We start from the raw sequence: 23884 nt of genomic DNA, 5'->3' as shown, positions 1-23884 counted from the left end.
GGACCCTGAGGACGTTATGCAAAGTGAATAAGCCAGTCACAAAAGGACCAATATTGTACAATTCCTTTTATGTGGGGTCCCTGGAGGAGTCACCTTCTTAGAAACAGAAGGTGGAGCAGTGGCTGTCGGGGCTGGGGGCAGGAGTGGGGAGTTGCTGCTGAGTGGGTGGTTTAGGTTTTGGAAGATGGAAAAAGCTTTGGAGATGGACGTGGTGATGGCTGCACAAGAATGTGAATGTTCTTAATGCCACTGAACTATACACTTAAAATGGTTAAAATGCTAACTTTTATGTTGTAAATATTTTACCACAATTTTTTTAATTAAAAAAGGCCAACAGTGCATGCCCCACAGGCCTCCTACGGTCTGCCACACAAGCAGAGTGACTTCTGGGCGGAAGGCGGCCTGTCCCCGAGGGACCCAGAGGAGACAGACAGCGGTCACAAGGGGGGCGTATGAACCATCGGATGAAACCCTGGCTTCTGTACTGCAGGACAACTGCGTGCTGGGCTACGTGACATGTCTTGCTAATTCCCAAGAGGAGATTATTGCACGAACCACCTCCTAAACCTTGTTGACCAACGTACTTCTACTTATTTTTCTTTTTTTGACCAAATAACTAGCTGAACAACTTGGGAAATTTGGGGTTAAGATGTTTTCCAGAAAGCCCCTATTAAAATGCATTGATATGACCTGAGAGGGGTGTCTCATTAAATATCATCGTTCATTATCACATTATCAGAGCCAGATCCTAAGGGAACGGTGGCAAAGAACATGCACGGCTCAGGGAGGGTTGATACGAGGGATAGAGAACATCTTGGCTGCTCAGGAGGAGGATGCCGGGCGGGAGGCGGGGGGGGGGGGGGGGAGCATCACACCTGCACATGAAGGGCTTCGGGTTCCGGCGGCAGCCAGCACTCACGGGCGCACGCAGCATCGTGTGCCCACACACGGGCACACACATGCACACACACACACACGCACACACACGCATGATGAGAGACAACTGACTCTTCCAGCTCAAGCCCTTCAGGACACTAGCCTGGACCCCACCTCAGGGAGCGGCACGCAGCAGTCTGAGCACACGGGTTCTCAGCTTCACAGCGGGACGCAGAAGAGCAGGGCACTAACAAAGCCAGAACTGTAGTTCCCTAATACCTCGCTGCTGGCGTGAAAAACAATCACTAGTGCACGACCTTGGGCTGTAACTACAGGCGTCAGCATCTAGGTAACGCTCTAGAAGATTCTAGGACCTGTGGCAAAAGGTAATTGCCAAGTTTAGTCACGTTTTCATTTTGCTCGTGATTATTAAAGGTTTAGGAGGGTCCAGACCTGAGAGTCCACAGCTGGAACCCTCAGCCCAGGGACCCCACTTGAAGAGCCACTGGTCAGACTCATCGCCTTCAAACAAGGCTGCCCGGTAGCACTGGCTGGGCCACGAGGTGCCTGCTCTGTGGTCGCAATGACAACACCAACGGCTGCGGTGGGTGTCGAGAGCAGGGCAGAGCCCCTCTGCAGGGAGAGGGCGTTGGGCCCCTCCAGGGCTGCAGGACCCCGAGTGTGCACCATCCTGACACCAGCCACTCTGCACCACCAACACGACCGCCTGCCGCTCTCTCCAACACTCCCCTCCTCAAAGATTCTGCTCTCTTTCTCCCCACTTGGAATCTCCTAATTCATTGTTCTGAGTCACCCCAAACTAGTGTCCAAGCCAGAAACACAGCACCATCCTCGAGGCCTCCTGGCTCCTTGGTCCCACAGCCAACCTCACCCCTGCCCTGGACGGCCTCCCTCCACTGCCTCCTCCCTGCACCTGTCCTGGACAGCCTCCCTCCACCACCTCCTCCCCATACCTGTCCTGGACAGCCTCCCTCTACTGCCTCCTCCCCATACCTGTCCTGGACGGCCTCCCTCCACCCGCCTCCTCCCTGTACCCATCCTGGACGGCCTCCTTCCAGCTGCCCCAGACACTCTGTTCCCACATCCCTGAGCTCCAGTCTCTGTTGAAGTTCCACATCCTCCGAGGGCTTCGTAGGTGGCCTGTCCACCAAGCCCCAGGCAGCCCTGTGCCCAGGGCTCGCCGTCTGGACACCACCCCTCCCTGCAGTCTCTGCCTGTGTAAGCTGCTCATCCCTCATCCCTCGGGAGGCTCAGATGTCACCTTCTTATGACACCTCTCTTAATCCCCTCAGAGAAATTCACCACTCCCGGAAGAATTCAGAGGTGTTAACCTGTCTGTCCTCTTCATCAAACTGTGAACCCTTTCATTCGACTGAAGCTGAGCCGGGGCTGGGCTGTACAGCTCTGGGCTGAGCGTTTTTGTCCCATTGCCTCATTTAACTCCTACCATCTTCAAGGTACATTTCACCCAAATGCCTGTTTGACAGGTGAGAAAACTGAGTCTGGGAGAAGTTGACCAACTTCCCCAAAGTTATGCAGAAAACAAACGATGGAAGTGTGATTTGAATTCAGGCCCCCTGACTCCCAATCCAAGGTCTGTCCCCTTTGCCACCTTCCAGACCAAGTTATTTTCTTTTGTCTCGTTAACATCTTGAATGCCAGGAAAGACATGGAATAAATGCTTTTGAATGAATTAATGATCAAAAGTAATTCTGTATCAAGTATTTAAAATACCTTTTATGTTCCAGACACAGCATTATAAATGAGAGAATTTCAAAGAAAAGGAGTAAAAAGAGAGAGATTTTAAAATGTTGGTACCTTTTGGCCCAGTAATTTTATTTTTGGACATGCAGCCTAAGAAGATAATATGAAACACAGAAAAAGCTTCATGCACAAGGATGCCCTTTATACAAGATGTGCTCTTAGGCCACATAAAATCTGCCACCACCTAAATCTTCAACAATAAGGGGCAAAGTGAACTGTGGTTTAGTCCTAGAATACAATATCATTCAAACATTAAAAAGTATGCTTTAATGACATGGGGGAAGTCATTAAATGAAAAAAGCAGAAGACGAAATTGTATACACAGCACAATGGAAAAATCCTTTTCAAAGAATGTTAATAGTGGTTTTTTTTTCCTAGATGAATACAAGGCTTATTTATTATTGAGTGAAGTGGTTCTTAATAAATATCTGTATTTTCAAAATCTTCTTCAGTGTTTTCAGTTCAACAAACATGGATTAGCCAGTGCGTACCATTTCCGGAACGAATGCGCTGTGGGCGGCTCTCACCCCGGGCCACCCTCGTCTGCCCCAGTCGCTCCTGACCTCCACATCGGCCCCCTCCCGTCTTCCTCCCGCACCCCAGCCAGCCAGGCTGCCCTCCGTGAAGCCTTCCTGCTGGAGGGGCAGCAGAGCCCCACAGATGGGGGCAGGTGGCCCCAGGGTCCGGGACCTTCCCTGCAGCGACTCAGCCCACGCCCAGCACTCACCGTGCTGTGGCCTCAGCTACCGCGGTTTGCTCGCTTCTGTCCTCGTGCTTTTCAACCTTCTAGCATGTACACCGTTAGCATATACTCATCCAATTTACTTAATCCTGATGATCTTGTATTTTTCAGCTATTTGACTATTCTACCATGTTCTTTCAGCTCATTGTACCTATTTAATTAGTTAACTTTTCCCCTCTAATTTACGGGATACGTGAGGAAGCACAAACCCGAGAGAGACAGCTGTGGGGGCAGCCTGTCCCACACCCCGCACCCCTGCACAGCTCCCCTCAGCCCGAGACCGCCCCTCCGAGCCCCCAGCACCCGCCTCGGTCCACACACGCGGCCCATTCTCCAGCCACCCCACCCAGCGGCCCTCGAGCCAAGGTGGTCAGGGTCACTTCTTCCTCTGAAGATCTCGTGACCATGGACACGTGGTCTGTGGGACAGCCACAGCCTTTCGTGGGTGGAAAGGACTCAACTGCCCCAGGGACAGAGGTGGATGGGAGAGAGCCCTAGGGAATGTTCCAGATTCATTCTGTGCCTGATTGCCAGCCTCACCTTACCCCCCTGCCCCACAGGCTTTGTCCCAAGGCCCCAGTAATAAGAACAACAGCAACGAGATAATGATAAGCCTGTCCCAGTAGAGCTGGCCCAGTGTCAGTCCCACGCACTGTGTAGACGGCAGGGCCGAGCAGACCTGAACACGGGCCAGTGGGTTACCCCGGCCCCTCTTGTTTCCTCCCTCCGCCTGTCCTGCAGTGGTCTTGCCGATTGCTACAATGTCCGTTAAGGAGCAAAGGACGGAAGGGAGAGGGTGGGAAACCCACAGCAGGCAGAGACGCTGTTCCTCCTTAACAGCTCTGCCAAGCCTGCTGGGGAGTGGTGGCCACCAACGACAACAACAAGGTCTGCAAACTTTGTCCGAGCTTTTTTCCTCATTAGCACAGTAACGGAGAGGGGCTGTGAGAGAGGAAAATGGATATTCAAAAGTGACAAATACAAAACGCAGGTCTTCAGTCCCTGCCTGGTGACTGCCTTACAGTAAACACCAAAATTCGCCATTGTATTGCCAGCTGGTGAAACTACATAATCATACCGAATTACATGTTTATCTACGTGAAACTATTTTTTAGACTGGTAAATGTGATATCCACGAGCAGATGGCCGTTATATCAAAACACACTTACTCCAGGGGCCAATTCACAAAGGGGCTTACACACACCTAAGTGATAAATGTATAGCTTCAATTTGCTGTAGAATCTTACAAAACACTCTTTCTTCTAAATTTATAATTGATCACTGGGAAAGTAACTTCACCTTCGTTATGGGGAAAGCAGGTGGTTTTGATGAAAGTTAGAATATATTGGGATACAAAAAATGCAGAGAAAGAGAGAAAGCGTATATGGGCAGAGAAGAACATGAAAATACGGCAAGATATCCGTTAATTTACTAACGCAGTTCTGATTTCTTGCAGGAAGGCTGACACCCTGCCAAGCAAAGCTGAAAGGCCGCTTCTGCTCTGATGTGATGGAAACAAAAATTTTTCTATCACTCTGGCAAATTCTCGTTACCAATATCAATGGCTAATATACGATTAATGGTTTGCTTAAACATTTGATTTATAACAGAACTATCTATTTACTTAACACCCAGTATAAATCATTTTTAAGAATTGCAGAGCCTGTAAATAAAATGACCTAAAATAATTGGGTTTTTCCTAATTATAATTTTAATTAAGAATTCACAGGTAAGTGCCCTAAAATAAATATAATCGCTTCTTTCTCTCACTGACCCAGAATTCAATTTCAAGTTAAGTGAGGAATCAAAAAACCTCATTTCAAGACCCCTCCTCCTCTTCCCAATAAGCACTTCAGGTATTAATCTTTTGTCCAGAGTTCGTGGCATGTTACACCGATGTCAGCTGACAAGTAAGATCGCACAAATCAGAGCTTAAGCCACGATTAAAAAGATGAAAAACTCTCTTTGATTTTCAGTGGTGTCAGGAAGAAAAAAAAGAGGAAAAATATATGAGAATCTTGAAAAACTAAAAGAAAAGTTAAAACGAAGTGAGAAGAGCAAAAAATAAATAACTTTTGTATGTTACCACTGGAGTGTACGCCAATATACGGTGGAAACGTTCTCTTGTTCCACAAACTAAGCGAGTCCTCCCCAAGCTGTGTGTACACAATGGCGAGCACCAGAAAACCAGATGGTCCCAGTCATCCCACACGTCTGGGGAAAGATAAACCCCACCCTGAGCCGTCTGAGGAGCCTGGGTCTATAAACCCAAGATCGGCAAAGCAGACCCCAAACTCCAGGTGCCAGCCCAGTACTGTCGGACCACCTGCAACTGGAGGAGACTTCTGTCAGGAGGGTAGGACTCGCCCTGATGGGACACATTTAGAAATGGCAGAGGGGAGACCTGTGCATGAAACACCCCTTCCAACAGCTCAAATGAACATAAAGAAACGTAACTTGGAGTATGTACCTATTCACTCTCTATGTGCCGTGTGCCAGCACAAAGAACCAATAACGAACGTCACCAAACCTACCGCTGCCTTGTAATCCGGTCACCTTTATACCACCGCGTGTGTCGTGCCCCAGCAGTACTCAAACACGAAGTTTATTTTTAAAATGTGAACTTCTGTAGCATTCGTTAAGGGTCTTAGAAGAGAGGGAGGTAGAGGAGAGAAGGGGTCTTTCACAGTTCCTAAAACCCACTCAGGGCTTATGTCTCCATTTTAAAACCCAGTAGCTTCTTCTCATAAACACACGGGATAAAGAAAAGCAACGGGAATGCCAACCTTCAGGCAATCAGGGTAGGGATGTCAGGAAGTTCCAGGGGACATATACCAAGGACACATGCAGGTACCGATGAGAGACCAAATTCTAGCACAAAGCTAGGAGGATTTTTATCTTGGTATGTGCTATGGCTGGATATGAGTTACTCACGCATGTGATGCACAGGAGCTAACACATCTGACATGACTGGAAACCAAACACGAGGCCGTACAATACCTAACTTACATAAACTCCTTAAGAACAATATTTGTTATCTGAATCAAAAGTTATATCCACACTCTCACGACAGAAAATGTAAACCTTTATCATATAATTAAGCTTATTTTTACTATTATCAGTGAATTCTCATCATTGCTTTCCAAGATGCTTTTAAAAAAAAAAATTTTACCTTGGCTGACAGAGAAAGAAACAGAGAGAAAGAGAGACACAAAAATGTATGAGTTTAGCTAGAGCAGTTATTTGTGGTGATCCTTTGTTTTCATTACAAGCTATGATTTTCCAAAAATCTTTTGTTTTCATTACAAGTTACAATTTTCTAAAAATCTTTCGTTCTTATGGGTACAAATGTACTGGAATATATTACAGTATTTGCAGAAATGTTTATTTCTAGTGACAAAACTATGAGAACAATACATTTCACAAGGTGAATGAATACAGTATTTTAGCCTAAAAGATTTTTACAAGAGAGGCTACCGGATCCCAGAACAGGGAGGCACCACCATTGCAGTTTCTCCACGAGATGCTGCCTCGGCGTCATCAGCCAGCCCTGCCACCCCCCGCTCCCCGGAAGGCTGATGAATGAGGATGCTCGGGAACATAACTGTAGTATAAAATTCTTCTTTTACAGTTACTTATAGAAATAAATGACATTTTCCCCCATCAAATAAAACAAAGACTCCAAATCATCATTTCTGCTATTTCTTTTTGTGTCAAAACAGCGTTGCCATCACTCCCCCGCCCTGGCTGAGCCTAGCACGCCGGTGCAGAAGGTGACGGTGTGAACACGTAGGGTACTTCCTGCCGTCGGGGGGACACACAGCGGCCTCACGAACCTCGAGGAAACCGCCTGCACAGACAAGCACCAGCATGCAGGAGAAGGTGCTGCCCCTTGACAGGCATGCCCGTGTGGGTAGGCGTGCATGTGAGACTGCGTTCACAGTGTGTGCACGTGCGTGAATAAAATATTTAAAAACACACAGGCCCTCCCACCCCCACAATGAGAATGGGACAACTGGATCTTATGGTTAGACTTCATTTTTTAATTAAATCTTGTTAATATTTTTTTGTCATAAAAAGTGCCTTCTGGATGCCAATGTGTCCCTAAAGATGTGCTGTCATCCCGAGCAACATGCAATTCTGTGCATTCTAATGCAAGTGGACATAAGGCAATGTATACGGTCCCTGTTAGAGCTTAATGTGACACCAGCAATGTGTGCCCTGACAGTTCACGATGTGAATACACACATATTGTCTGAGAAAATATTTTCATCTCAAATTGTAATTACAAAATGAGGCATAAGCATCATATCTTCAGCAAATTAGATAAAAACTGTATTTCTCAATTCGCAGCCCAACATTGTTTAAAACATCTTTGTTTCTTTAAAGAAAACAAGCCTTGCTCTAGTCAATAGTCAGTTTAAGGATGGTGAGAAGTGACAGCTGTATTTGTTTTTTAATGGCTAAATGTAGTAAAGTTCCAAATTCCCTGGAGTCCTAATAACACTGGCTCTGAGCAATTAGGTTTATATCCCCCCCGAACCTGCATCTTCATCTGCACCCCAATTATGTACAAAATGAAGGAGTTTTCTGAGCCGCACTGTTTTATATTCCATAAGAGGGGAGAGCTCCCAGAACTCCGCCTCGGCGTTGCCATTGTTCCTCGCACAGATGAACACAAGTGTGGGTGCTCTGCTGAAAGAGCTGGAGCAACAATAGAAGAAAGGCTTCCCCGAACATGCTCTGCTTTCCAAAAGTCAGCTTTAAATCTGCCCCGAAAAATTAGCAGATACCAACTTGGGTACTCCAAATACCCACCCGCACAATGTGACAAGTGCGCGCCCGTATCAGCTCCCACTGACGGCAGAACATTCTGTGAAAAGTGAAAGACGTGTTCTTCCAGTGAAAGGGGCTCGGTTTTCGCCATGCCCCCAAATTTGGATATTTGGAATCATTCAGATATTGGCATTGAATATAACAGGCCAGCTGACTAAATGTTTCCATTTTTAACTCATCTGGATATAAAGTAATATAGTCTACATAGTAGAAAGGCAGAGATACTGGAAAACATAAAGTGTGAGTACAGTACTGAAAATACGTTAAACCATCCACACGAACGTACTTGAATTTACAATGATATTATAGGGCACCTGGCCTAGGTGAGTATTCCTCCTGCCAGGAGGCCTGATATTTCCTCTGGAAACAGAGCAACGTGTACAGGGTGGGGAAGACAGGGGCAAGGAACTGAGTTCCAATTTTAAGACAAGGTTTAAATAGCACCAGCAATTCAAATAAAATGGTTCTTCTTTGCATGAACAACTTAAGAAAGTAAAGCGACTTTCTGGGCAAAAAGAAGGCCATTCTAGAAGCAGATTATTTATAATTATAAGAAATGAAGAAATGCAAGTTCTCCTTCCTCCAAGTTTCAGACAGGGTCCTGAGACACATAATGCGATCACCCCGTGGCTGTGTCCAGCTGGAGATGAGCCCTGCAGGCAGCCCATTAGAGAGGAACACACGGAGCCCTGGCCCCACTCATCCCTCTCCCTCTCGTCCCCCTCAGAATGGAAAGAGTATGCGATTAGCAAAGGTCTGCAGAGGAGACCAAGGTGCGTTGCGAACCAGCACAGCTCTGCAGCAATTCTAATCTCTGAGACTCGCTGGCTCTTCCCCTTCTATCTGATAAACTATACACCGAGCATTCTCATTAGGGCTCCCATCACCAAAGGGAGTGGAGATGAATCAGTCTAGGCCCCCTCCCCTCTCTGCTCTGTCGAGATGATTTCATTGAAATGTTCATTTTCATCCCTGCTGGCAACATTAGAATGGAAGTATTTAACCTGTTTCCATTACTTATACAAATTACCATTATGGGGTAGGACAGATGTTAGAATCACGCCACATAACTGACTTCCATACATTCTTTACAGGAAGCGTGAGGAGCAGGAAGGCGGTTAGATCATATTATCCCGCTCAATAATGTTCTCTCTGTTACCAGATTCATTAACTTCGCACATCAGCATTTCCCTTTCTTTCTTCATGAAAATTCCCAGGCTACTTGGACTCATTTAATTTGGAGAGAGAAACCTTTGTCAGTGATAATGTTTTGATCAGGTGTGTTAAGAGAATGGGGAGGGGACCCGGGAGAGGGAAGGGGGAGAGGCAGAAGAAAGAAGACAGGAAGAGGAAACAACCTTGTCGAAAATGTTACCTTCCCAACATGAATGATAAAAGGGAAGTCAGTTAGAGACGCTGGCACTCAAAGATGGCTGTCACTTCAGATAGGCACGGGCACAACTCACCTAGACAGGTGACACTTTGGTGGAGCAAACTCCTGCTGCATTATCGAGCACACCGGGGACGGCTCGGGAAGGCTGCGGGCCCAGGATGCCTGGGGCAGCTAGAGAAGCGAATTCAGCAGGTGGATGGATTTCACTCTTCATTTGCATCCCTGAGTGAAGCCAGAGTTTCCCAGCTAGAAAGACGGAAGGCACCACTGAAGTCGCAGTCCAGGATCAAGCCTCAAGCATCCTTCCCATCACGCTTCCCTCATAGACCAAGTAGAGGCTGGAGAGATGCTCCACGTAACTGGGGGGCACTCAGGACCCTTAAACTAGTCGCTATGTTCACTTTCAAAAATTTCGCATAAACAACAATTGCTACTTTCAGGACATTTTCTCTAATTTTTTCAGGACCTTTACAGTCCCTGAGTCCACCCCTTGATGCCATCCCTAGATGCTCACTGCAGGTGGGGTTCTTGGAGAACGCATAGGTTCAGGCACCAGAGCTTCCAGGAAAAGGCTTTAAAAGATTCATTCATGGGGCATAGGAAACAAAACAAATTCTATCCGCCTGTTTCCACAGGAAAGGCTTTCTGACTCAGACCCTCAGCTCCCAACCTCAGCATAAGGTCCAGCTTTCCCTTTTCCCTTCCGTCTTCGTGGAAATGCTTGGACAGAAATGCTAAGCATGCCTAGCTTAATGAGAAAAAAGGGGAAAGAAAATATTCATTGGTATAAACAAAGAAGACATACACTAAAAAGTCTAAACTACATATGGGAGTGGATTCAGAAGTGGAAGTTATTAAAGCCAAGTCAGGTGTAGGAAAAAAGTGTGTTTGACGTTAACAGTTCTCAAATACCTACAACAGTAGCCTGAAAGAAAAAAAAAGTACACACAGGTAAATAGATTCTCTGTAGAAAGGGTAAAAAGCCCACTCCCACCATCAGAAGCATGTTGTTTTTTCCTGTGGCAACATTGAAATCCAATCTCAAATAGGAATAAAATATATTGTTGGATAATGACCCACCTAGATAGAAAGAAGGATTTTTTTCCAGTACACTAGTAATCTATTTGGGAGGACAAATACTGTTATTTTGAGAGAAATAATTTATTTGTTCTTGGGTAAACATTTCATACCTATACAATATCTGCTCAACCAGCATTATGTTTCGCATTAAAATGTTACTGAACGATAACAGAGTAAGGGCTCAGTAAATACTACCAACCAGGCACTACCTCGCGTGTGCCACGCGTATTCACCGCGTTAGCGCCTCGCCAGCACCGTGCGGGCAATGCTACCCCTGCTCTCCGTCGCCTTGTGAGGACGCTAAGGCAAAGAGGTGAGTGCAGCGCTCCAGGCCGCACCGTCAGCACGACCCGCAGCGGGCGCTTTCCCCAGATGGGCCAGTCTGGGCCCAGGTTCCTGGCACGAAACCGATCGCCACCACCGGCCATCTCCATCAACAGCGGTAAGTGGCGCGAGTTTAAAGTTCATTCTCGTTTCAGAATGGGCTGTTTGTAAAACCAGGTCTTTGCCTACATGACGATCAACACAATTGATCTTAGGTAGTTCTGTCTAAAAGCTGTGGTCACAGGTACCCGCCACGACAGGCTACAGAGGAGAGTATTTTCGGGACTGCCATTTATGGGTTGGCTACAAAGCCCCGTCAGAATCCGTTTCCAGCCACGCCGACCCAGGCTCCCTCAGAGACACAGAAAGGAGGACGGCTCGCCGGGTGCTGGGGGGAGCTGGGGACAGGGGTTATGGTTTAATGGATACGGAGTTTCAGTTTGCGAAGACTGACAGGTTCTGGGGATGGATGGTGATGACGGCTACATAACAATATGATTGAAGGCCACTGAACCATACATTTAATAATAGTTAATAAGATATAAAATTTTATGTTATGTTTATTTTACTATAATAAAAAAGGAGGGGACCAAAAGAAGTCTGTTTCCAACCACACCACCCCCGGCTCCTTCCACAGTCACCTCTCTGGCCCCTGCACAGGTGCCTGACCATAGAGCAGCTCCAGCATCACCACCTGGACAGCCTCCGGGACCCTCCCCACCTGCATGTCCTCCACACCCTGGGGCCACTCTGTCACAGCGCAGGGGAGGTGATCGTGCTGGGCCAGGGCTCCCTGGGCATGGAGCCACATCCCAGCAGACCTTGATCCTGGCAGCTAGCAGGGTGCCTGGAACAAAGTAGATGTTCAACAACTACTGGCTGGAATAATGAGTGAAATAATGAGCAGACACTAAATTCAATCCATAGCAAACTGATGCAGACAAATGCATCAAGGATATGGCTTTTTTCATACACATGAGACAAAGTTCCAGCTGGCCCAATCACGTGGGGAGGGGAACCCTGCTGGATTAGAGTAGAAGTAACTTCTTTTATCAATCTCTCTTTGAAAACATCGTATTTCCAAGACGCTGGCCACCCGGCCCACGTGCCAGTCAATGTGAAGCCCCGCCGTCGTCAATCAAACACAGTTCTCCACAAGTTCTGAAGGCCCTAATGATTTGGCTGTGAAGAGGAACAGCACATCACCTGGAATCATAAAGGGAAGAAAATGGGGTGGAAAAGGGAAAAACAACCACTCTGAAATCCTGTCTCAGAAGATCCATCTCTCCTGAGTTGTGCCTCCTGTTAAATCAGTAAGAATATCTGTCAGAGATATCCTGCTACACCATTTGGCTGATGTCAAACCTAAATAAACCAGATCAGAAAACCAGCAAGTGGCAGGAGGAAAATGAACGGGCACGGAGCAGCCTCACTGTTAACTCGCATGGTTTGCTTGCTGATTTTTGGGGAGGGGGGAGGGAAGTCGTGGCAATCACTGCAGTCATTTGCAGTAGTAATGTCCAATTCAGCCTCCTTTCATTCCCCTGATTTAGGTGGTCAGAGTGGTTTCGTAGCCGACATGGGGAAGCTGTGCTGTTTAGCAGGCAGTTTAATGGGAAACTGGCAGTCTTATTTCTTTCCTAGATTTGGTTTGTCACTAGGTCTCCATTACATGCCACTCAGCTTTGATGTCTTTGGACAGGACTGATCAAAAGATGTCATTTGACCTACACAGCATGGCAGAAACTTGGAGAAGTCTCATAAAGCGACACTCTGGCTGTAAATAAAATGACATTATTATTTCCTCTCTCCTATCATGTAGAAAAGCCAATTATGGTAATGCACTGCATGTCAATGAAAATACAGCAATCTTTTTGGAGCAGCGACTGCAGGCATCAGTATTGCAACTCTCCTTCCTGGGAAAATTTGCCCATTGGAAAATGAAGAGGAAGGAGGTGATAGATGTCTTAAAGATGGTTAATAAAATCCCGGACAGCCAAGAAAAGTGCAAGTCAGCAAAACAATTGGAAGTGCAAAATGCAAACTGTTAAGTTTCCAAATTATCTAATAATTTAATCTTCAGTGATTTATATTCTGTCACCAAAATGGCCAGTATCACGTCCTGCATTTCTCAGCGTTTGACTGACAGGAAAGGCGATTTATGGTTCTAATAACCCCCTTCGTCCCCACTTCTTCTTAAGGAAGCCGACCGGGGCGGGGGATTCTGACCTTGTCCCTGAGATTCATTTAGAAGTTACAGTCATAAGGTATACTCCTGTCTGCCCTGTGTCACTAAGACAATGTAAAATGTCATGCAGGATATTGTGCTGCTATTGTTTTAGAATGCCCAATTTTATGCATTTCCACTTGTCCAAAATATTCACCATCTTTCTCCTACTCAAGCATGTATCAGAACTAAATATGCATACAAAAGGTCTCTCTCCCCCTTCTAAGAAGCAAGTGCCCATTTGAAACATTTCTTATACCCAGCTTCATTTCTATAATAAATGGAGGCTAACATTTTACAGTGCAGAAAGAACTACACTCCTTTCTCCTCCTTTCTCGTCTCCACTCCTGATGTCTCCCCCTAATTCAGAGACGCACAAAGCCCATGGCTTGGCATGGGCTTCAGAACCCACCTGAGACCCCCTGACACTGTTTGTGCTCTGGAGTAGTGAGCAGCCTCCCCGCTTTGATCCCACCTCTGGTTCTCACTCCACACTAAACCTCCAAAGCAGCCCTTGCCGCCCAGCCCACACAGTATGGCCACTTGACTCAACAGTCTGTGGATAAAGTGCAGGCTGCCTGTTCTTTGACCGTCCTATGTGTCCAACATACAGCATGAACTTGTGCTTTCTGTTGGCATCATTTATTTGAATTGGGAGAAGGCAGCTTCAGAGCAGTCTTTGCAGGATTATGGGCAGAGCTGCAATGCAAAATGAGATTTCCTCCCGGAGGACACATTTTAATATTTTTGTAATCATGGTATCTATTCATTTTAAGAAAAAATAGAGCCATGCAGTTTGTGTCCATTGAAATTAGAAAAAAAAAAAAAAAAGCAATTTCCAGAACTACTAAATCTATAACAGAAATAAAAACTTTTTGGCTATGTCAGAAAATTTTTAAAGTGCTCTAATTGTTTGGGTAAAAGAAATTTCATTATGACAAGTCATTTCTAAGCACACATTGCAACCACATCTTTTTCCCCTGCAATTTAATTTTGGTGCATAATACAGCGCAGATTAAATTTAGAAGCTTCATCAAATTTTAGTAACTTTAAATAATATTCTTTATGTCAATACTGCCAGGGGCTTAACAAGATCTGACATTTGTAAGGCTACAAATTGCACTGAACGGAGTCACAGCGGGTCCCCGCCAGGACTCAGCGCGTGACTCCTGCCGGTGATCGATAGGGGCCCACAACTGTAGTTCTTGACTCCAGCCCCATCCATTGCAGTCTGCAGGTGGCAGCGAAAGGAAATTTAAGCTGTTCAATTTTAGTGCCACTTTTTGGCTTTCAAACGACATCCTTATGTTTCAACAGAATATAAGACTACGGCCGGTTTCTCCTGTTACTCTGTTGTGCTTCCTGGGGACCCCATTAATTACTATTGCTTCTACATACAAGTTGGATTTTCCGTTTGTGGGAACTCCAGTCAAGGTTTATAAGCAGCTCGATATCACCCAAAGCTGCCTCCTTATCACACAGGGCCCTGTGTTTATTTGCACATGAACACAACGGAAAAGAACTCTTTGAATTCTTATTGTTATATGGAGACTCAGTATTATCCACAATCTATAAATCAAAGTATTGCATTTAAGTCCTGAGAGCTCCTTCAACGACTTATTGTTCAACCTAAAGTATTCCTAACTTGGAAAGAGAATTCTAAAACAGATAAGTGAGTCGACTTTGACAGTTAAGTGTGAGGACAGAGTGAGGCCCTCGCACTGGTCTGCAAGTGTCCTTGTGGACCACGTGTGCATGATGCCCCATGGTCTGTCACCCTTCCAGTAACCCCTTATGTGACGGGACAGCACCAATCTCATCCCAGGGGTGGGGGACTCTGTGGTCTAGTCTCAGGACACCAAACCAGGTGGGCAGAACAAGGACTCTGTGTGCTGATAAAATGCCAGTATCACTTGCTTTTAATTAAGAGTTTCCTCCAGATCTTATTTAACCTCAAGCTGGAAGATTCAGTTCTTTCCAAACAACACTTTTTAAAAATAAAAATTATTCCCGAAGCACATAGGAAAAAATGACCTATTGTTAAGCCATCCTAGCAAAGTGTATTTCAGTAAACATAAGTACTTTATTGCCTTTTAGGTGGGAATTCATGAGCTTCATGTAAGGGGGGAAAGTGCTAAATTCATCATCAGAGAAGAACTACAAAGTATTTCTGAGTTGGGAAGGGGTCTCCTCTAGAGAGCGTGAGGGGCGAGATGGGGAGAAAGCAGATTTATCCACTGGATGTTTCATTCCCTACCCCAATATTAAATTTTATGTGGGGAATCTAGGAGTTTAAAAGCTTCACATTTTTGTGCAATAAAAAAGAAATACAATATCCTGTTGCTATGCATAGTGACACTTTATGCAGGAAAGAAAACCATTCTCCTTAGCTATTCTTTGAAATACGACCTACGACGTCATTTAATTTTTGAAAACCCTAAGGTCATGTAACACACTTTCTCTGTCATTTGTAAGTACATTAACTCAGTGGCCATATGACAGTGGAATTATGATAATGGGTTGCTAAAATGGGTCAGGCAGGCACTGCATTTCATGTTAGCTTCAAACAACCATCAGGACGCAGCCCAAATCAAAGATGACAGGAGAAAAGCACAGAGTTTACTTTTCTTAAAGTGTTTCTACGTACTCAAGTACACACACATGACGGGCCAAGGGGATGCCACCTCGGTGGTGAACTACAGGAAAACAACCCCACTGAAAGACAAATTTTTCTTTAAAAAAAAAAATTGTGCTTTAAAATCACAGATGTAGAGTTAAAAGGGAAAGAAGAGGTCAAAGTGGGCTGCTTTCCAAAACATTTCTCCACCACAGTCCAAGGTTTGAACAAGTGGGATCACATTCTGCATGTAAAATTGCTCCATTAAATAAAAACATTTTAAAACAGAAGCACATTTAATGTATCCATTTAAGCAAAAAAAAAATTCTCTTTTAATAACACTTCTTGTGTGTTGAACTCTTCTGAAAAATAAGAAGAAATAGGAAGTAGAAATTTATTTTGCTGTGTGGTACATCTTCGACTGAAAGAGATGCCTAGAGTTCAAAACTAGACATGTCTGTCCCCCAAAACAAAACCAAAAAAAAAAAAAAACCCAAAACACAGATGTGTGGCTAAAGTTTAAGAATGAAACTTTTTGAGACATTTAAGTACGCATGTCCTGATGAGCTCGTCCTGTTTTTTTTCTTTAATGCAGTGTCCATACAGCCCCTTCCCGTAAGCACGCTGGCTGCCTGCAGTGGGGGCCGGTACCGTGCTCCTGGCTGGCCTCTGGGAGACCCTGCCAAAGAACCCCACCTAACAGTGCATCGGCTTGGACTCTAAATAATTTGCTAACTACCTATGCGTCAGAGTGCAATTCCTTTTAAATAGCCCTTTCCCTTTCTTCTCTTTTTCTCTACACTTAAAAAAAAAATCTGTCAGTATAATAGTTCCTGGGAGAACTCTAAGCGTGAGGTTGATGAACACAAAGGCACAGAAACACCATCCGCATGCAAAAGTTAACTGAATGGCAGAGATAATTGCTAAGATAATTATTTTGATAGAAGCCAGCTGAAAGCTTCGGTAGTGTCTTTTACTATTCCTGTTAAGGGTAAACTATCCGTTTCAGATCTATGCCATTCACGAACGTGTTTACTGGATGATACTTTGTTTTCAATTTCTTTTTGGAAAATAATCACAACAAAAGCCAGGGACTTTAAGAGGAAAGCTAGGTAGTTAAGTTTATAACACATATTTCTGATTATTGTACTATAATCTTATAAATGAGTGAAATTATATAATCTTGTGACGCAGTACTCCAGTCGATAATATAACACTGTGCTTCATAGCAAGAGAAGAAACACAAAGGATATTGTGGACTAGCCTATGGTCAGTATCAGCTTAAGCTCCTTGAAACTTGTGCAGTTGACTGACAATGGAATTTAATGTAGTATAACTACAGTAGCCTTGAGCAAAGATACAATTATAGCTGAAAAGCATCTTAGATTCCTGACTGTTGCTAGCATCGTGGTATAAATCAACAATTGCTTCTTTCCTTTTCCTCTGTAGCCTCCTACCCTCCAAATTCAAAACACAGAATCTTCCAGTATCAAAGACTTGGTAAAAGGTCATTTTGTTTTCCTCAATACCACAAAAATAGCGTAGCTGGATCTAACATGCATATGTAAATCAGCTCAGAGAAACACTGATTTTCCTTCACACTAAATTATTATATCTGTATGAAATGTTGATACAAACACCACGACTAACAAAAAACACAATCTCTAACATTTAATTGCCAAGTTGGAAATAAAAAACATAGACATATTGGACACAGTTATTGTCTCTTGGCACCACAACTAAAGCAAACCATTTCCTTAACTGATAAGTACATATTTAATTTAATTGTGTCGAGAGTTAGAAATGCTAACATTTTCTTTTGAGAAAAGGGACTTATAGAATATATAATGTGGTGTCAGAGATTATATTGATTATTGATAACTTATTTATATTGATATTTAACACAAAACAAAAGAGTGTATCTCTCTAAGGGGATGAGAAAGAACAAAGGAGACAGAAGATGATTAAAATGGCAGTGACACAAATGGAAATGCAGGTAGATCCTGCACTTACAGCACTTCGTGGTCCTCAAAAAGGTGTCGTAAGTCAAAGTGATAAAAGTTGAATCTGATTTCGCCACAGAAATAATGTTAGCTTGATAGATTACATTCCTGACAAATGATTTCACACCCTTTACTTTAAAAAAAAAGATATGACCACAAGTAACATATTTAATCAAATACTTAATGAACCTGCATACTGAATAGTATGAAGCTTCCTAAAGCACCCCACATTGACTGCAGAGGTAGCATGGCTTAATATGAAAAGCAGTGGATTGTTAATCGGAAAACTGGACTCTTATCTCCATTATACAAAAGACGTTCCTGGGACACCTTGAACAAGGTCCATAACCCAGCCTGAGTCTCCATTTCTTTATCTATGAAAATGGCAGGGCTAGAGCAGAAGATCTCTAAAACCCATTCCAACCCAAAAATGTTCTTTGAGCACCTTGCAGAAGGCCAGAAGCACAATGCCAGGCACAGAAGGCTGTGACAGTGGGCACAGTGGGGTTCCCATGGGCACCAGCGGACTCTCACAGTGATGCACTGGGTGGTGGAATGACAAACTGCAGGGAGTACCACGGAACAGTAGCTCCCAGTCCCCCAGGAGGGAGTGGGGATGCTAAGAAGGGCTTCTCAAGGGGAAAACTGCCCAGAAAGTTCTAAATGGATTCTAGAATGCAAGAGCAGGAAAGATGCTGAGAAGAGGAACTACATAAAGAGAGGCATGGTCTCAGGACAGCAGGCAGTACGTAGAAACTGAGAAGGGACTGCATTTGCTAGGGCCAATCGTGAGGCTGGGATGTAGGCTTAATCCAAATGCATGTAAATACGGTTTCCTCAAGTTTAAAAGAACAAACGCAATGGTCCTATCCAAAAGGAAAACTGACAATTTATATCATAAGCCTAGAAGTTACATTCTCTATATCTATATAGGCTATATCCTATGTAGCACCTATAACAATGCTTGGCACACATTCAGCAAATATTTGTTGAATGGATAAAGGGAAGAATATAGAAAAGCATATACAAATGTCTTTAATATGACTCAATGTCATGCAGTACAATGTTCTTACCTTACTTCACCATTCCTGCCATGACTATTTGTTTGTTTTGTGTTTTGTTTTGTTTTTTAACAATATCACAGAAGGAGAAAGCACATTCTTAAGATCTATGGTGACCAGAATCTTCTGGCAAACTTTAAAGGGTGAAATGAATGTTTTCTAAGAAATCAGAGAGGTTTGTTTCACCGAGCTCTTATTTTAGTGTAAACTTCTCTCAAAAAAGCAAAGCCCCAGAGACTAGTTTTGCATCTCTCAGCTGGATTTGAGAGCCTCTCTGCTTTCTCAGGCCACCATCTCATAGAAACCAGCAGCTCTTCATGCCTCACTCTGAAGTCATGCCTAGCATAACCTCTACCCCCTCGAGAGAATACAGGCCAATCCTGCAAGGCTCTTCCTTCTCAATACCAAAAGCCTCAAGGCTTTGGCCTGAGTGATGGCCAAACCCCATGTGATCTGTATCTACTTATTTGCTTGTTCATTATACATTAAGTCAATTTATAAAGTTATCTTGTATGGAAATTAACATACACCCCCATGTCAAAACTCCCCTTTGATTTCAAATCACAAAAAGCAAGTCTTTTCACTTCAGCCAAAGATCCAGCAGCATTTAAATAACGATAGCAAATCTTAGAAGTGCACTGTGACTTCCTCTTATCAGTCATTTAAGAACTGAATACACTATCTAACTATGAAATGAAAAGTTATGTTTTAAACAAGATAGAACCACAGGCCTTGAAGAAAGCCACCACAGGACTCACAGCCCGTGTAAATCATTGGAAGGTACATGTCAGTTTCTCTCTCTGTGGCTGTGTTCAAGCGCTGCTGTTTTCCTCACCTCTGGATGTCTTGTCTGAGGTTGAGTTTATGGTCATGGGTGCATGGGTCAGGCTGTGTATTAAAGATACCAGTATGAGCTGCCAAGTGTCCCGACATTCTTTAGAACAGTGGTCCCCAACCCGCCAGATGCCAAATGGTACCAGTCCATGCCGTTAGGAACTGGGCGCACAGTAGGAGGCGAGCACCAGCAAAGCTTCATCTGTATCTATAGCCACTCCCCATTGCTTGCATCACTGCCCGAGTTCCACCTCCTGTCAGACCAGCAGCCGCATTAGATTCTCACAGGAGCTTGAACCCTACTGTAAACTGCGCATGGAGGGATCTAGGTTGTGGCTCCTTATGAGAATCTAATGCCTGATGATCTGAGGTGGAGCTGAGGCAGTGATGCTAGCGCTGGGGAGCAGCTGCAAACACAGATTATCATTAGCAGAGAGGTTTCATTGCGCAATAAATGTAATGTGCTTGAATCATCCTGAAACCACTCTCCCTCCCCCCAAAACATTGTCTTCCATGAAACTGGTCCCTGGTGCCAAAAAGGTTGGGGACTGCTGCTTTACAGAACACCCTTCTGTAAAGAGATGACCGTTGTCCTTCCAAAGAATCACCATGAGAGGCCAAAATTTTGTGACGATGTTGCCGTTAATCAAAGCATTTTTGGAACTTCTCTTTGGCAGCCTTAGTGAGTTAGTCTCTTAAGAAATAGTTTTTTGACTTATGATCCCACAATATGCCATACTTCTCTCTCTCCATCTCTCCCTCCGTCTTTCTACTTGACCATGCAGCAAGCACTAGGGATGTTTCACATTCAGGGTCTTTTCTTCCAAATACACTCTAGACTTTTTGTTCTCTGCCCTCTTGATATGGGACTCTACTAATGTACCGGGAGCGGAAATGGCACTGCGTCACTTCCGGGGGAGGCCCGTGCGCTCTGCCGCACCTCTAGCCCCCGGAAATGTTCCAGACGAGGTGGAGCGCACATCCGAGGGAAGCGGACCTCATCACGTGGCGGCAGCGTGGCGCATGCGCGGGAAGCGCAAGCAGGATGCGAGCAGCCCGGGGCCTGGCGGGGGTTCCGACGGCGGCTGTGGGTGTGACACCAGCCGCCACCTCCTTCCTGCCCCAGATGGTCGGGTTGGGTAGCAGTGGCGCCTGAGCAACTCTCAGGCTGAGACCCCGCAGGGAGGAGCCTCTGAGGCTGGCAACACTGGGGTCACAGGGAGAGGGGAGACTCCAGATGCAGGTCAGTGCCCGGAGAAAGGACCACACTCAAACGCACTGACGGATTCCGGTCCCCTGTCCTCGGCGGTCGGAGGGACTGCAGAGACAGGAAGCATAAGACCGAGAGTACCTGAGGTCAGGCTGCCTGCGGGGCCCCGGGTGCCTCACGTCCCCTGGCTGTAGGTGTGGGTCCGACAGCTGAGCCTTCAGCGAACGGCCACGGGTTTCAGATCAATGTCGAGCGAAGGAGCCACAAAGGCAAAACTGAGGAGCATCGGTGGCAGCTCCCAGTGAAAAAGCTGGGGTGGGGGTCATGCCCACCCCGCCCCCGTCCTCTGCAAACCTTTATGAATAGATTAGCAGCTGCCTGTGTCTCTCCAACGTGGGGCAGACAATATGAACTTTATGCACAGTACTGGGGTATGAGAAAATAGAAGGAAAAAGACGGCTTCGTCCACAGACACTGAGATCCTGTTGACGCTCTTCTGCATATTCCAAAACCATTTTCTGAGCTTCAGCCACTTGGCACCAAGCTACTTCTGCAAGGATACGAGATGAAGACAGTCTTTGTCTTCACAGAACTCAAAGGTAGGACGTGAAACGGAACTCTTCGGCTCCTTTTAATACAAGACAAAATGCTGTAAGCATCATCCTTATAGGCCAAATGCTAGGAAAAATGCAAAAGCAGGAGAGATTTTTATCTTGTCTATGAAGATATAAATAAATGCTTGTTGAAATGAATTCATACGCTAATGACCAAAGGCCAGGGAAATATGAGAAGCCACAGGCTAAGAGGCTGGACCAGGGCACAGAAAAGACCTCTCAGAGGTAGTGCCTGCCCTCATTCATTCATTCATTTATTCATTCATTCATTCACTAATTCACATGCAGGAATTTGCCTAGGAAGAGAATGTCTGAATCAGTGGGCTGATAACTGCCCACGAAGCACAGAGCTGGCACGAGGCCTGAGAGGCATCAGTACAAAGGGCTCTCTGGAGCCTGGAACATTTCACACACTCAAGAAGTGGAAACTAGCAAATCTTTCTGGAAAGCCATTTGGCAATTAAAAGTACTCATACTCTGACCCCAGGATACCCTACTGGGAGTATATACTTGGAAATAAAAGCACCCACATGTAAATATCCAGTGGCATTGTTTGGGATCTCCCACAACCTGAAACAGCCCGAACATCCACCAGGAAGGTACAGTGGTTCCCCCTCATCCACAGGTGACACATCCAAGACGCCCAGTGGATGCCTGAAACCACTGATAACACCGAGCCCTATAGAGACTGTGTTTTTTTCTGTACATACATACCTATGATAAAGGTTAATTTATAAATTAAGCACAGTAAGAGATTAACAACAATAATGAAAGAGAACAATTATAACAATATACTGTAATAAAAGTTATGTGAATGTGGTCTCTCTCGCTCGCTCTCAAAATACCTTATTGTACTGTGTTCACCCTTCCCTTCCTCTCATGACCTGTCAATCTGATAACTGAGTGGGCTACTAAGTCCCTAACAGGCAGTGAGTGTCTACAGTGTGAACAAACTGGATAAAGAGGTGATTCACGTCCTGAGTGGGACCGAGTAGGACAGCTTGAGATTTCATCACTCAGAAAAGCACACAATTTAAAACTTACAAGTTGATTCTTTCTAGAATTTTCTGTTTAGTATTTTCGGACTGTGGTTGACTGCCAGCAGGTAACTGGAACCATAGCAAGTGAAACGGTCGCAGATAAGGGGGACCTAGTGTGATGGCTACGCAAGTGTGGGTCCGTCACACCTAGAAAAGTCTGCAGCTAGAGAGAGGCCGAGGGAAATCTCTCTCCGGAGCAATGATCATGACTTATTCTTAAGTGAGAAACTCAAACTGCACAGCAATTAACCCCATTTTATAGAAAATAAAAACCACACACATGTACACATGTTTTTATATATCTGATGAGCACAAAGAAAGGTAAGGAAGATAGAGACCAGGCTGTTTTTATGGGTCACCTTAGAGGTAGGGGGGAAATTAAATGGAGAAAGGGAAGAGATTAAAAACTTACTTTAACCCTTTTTTTATTATGAAATGTCAATTCTTTATACAATTTTGTATTACTATTTTTAAAGAACATGTATCGTTTTATAATTTTAAAAAACAGTAAGTTAACACGTAAGTAGTGGCTGGCACTAACATCACTGCTGCTGTCGTCAGCAGCAGCAGCATCATCTGTCAGAGCCTGACATGGTCACCTGCCCTGATTTTCACTGTGAGCCCAGGTGGGGAGGGCCATCCTGGATGGATACTCCAGGACAGTGTTTCTTAAACTGAGAGCTATAACTCATTAGAGGGTCAAGAAATCAATTCAGTAACATTTTTTAATGAAATAGAATATAATAGAAAACTTAAGATAACCTCACCTTTGGTAAAGTCAAGTCTGCTTCCGATACACTGACACACACTTATATACTATATTGCCATGGAAAATATGTTTATTACTGGAAGCCACTGCTTTAGGAGAAAAATCTTTATGCCCAAGGAAAGAAGTCTTCATTTTTCCTAATGAGAACGGTAAAGCTAAATCCCTTATACTTATAAAGAATACAAATACTTATAATTTTATCTTAAAAGTATCTAACCTTCCTAGCAAATAGTGCACATGTGCACTTATTGAAAGCAACAGTTCTCATATTACACGTGGGATTCCAAGTTGGAAACATGTCTGGGTACGTCTGACATATGAGTGCTTATGGGTCCACATGACCCACAGCTTATATATGCTAGAGCTGTTATTTCAGTACAATATATATATGTCCTGGGGGTGGGGTGCTCACGGACAGCACCCTGACGGTGTGCTCCAGGTGCATCCATCAGCACATCCCAACGAAGCGTCAC

General features: G+C 44.7%; 1 protein-coding gene across 1 annotated transcript in view; it reads right to left on the bottom strand.

Moving 5' to 3' along the window:
• TSHZ1 (teashirt zinc finger homeobox 1) overlaps nt 1-23884 on the bottom strand; it is a 72686-nt gene that overhangs the window by 5289 nt on the left and 43513 nt on the right. The gene's annotated exons all lie outside the window — the stretch shown is intronic.

Source organism: Lemur catta, chromosome 16, assembly GCF_020740605.2.
Source record: "Lemur catta isolate mLemCat1 chromosome 16, mLemCat1.pri, whole genome shotgun sequence".
NCBI classification, from domain to species: Eukaryota; Metazoa; Chordata; class Mammalia; order Primates; family Lemuridae; genus Lemur; species Lemur catta.
The sequence above is the reverse complement of the archived record's forward strand: the minus strand, read 5'-3'. Positions and strand labels throughout refer to the sequence as shown.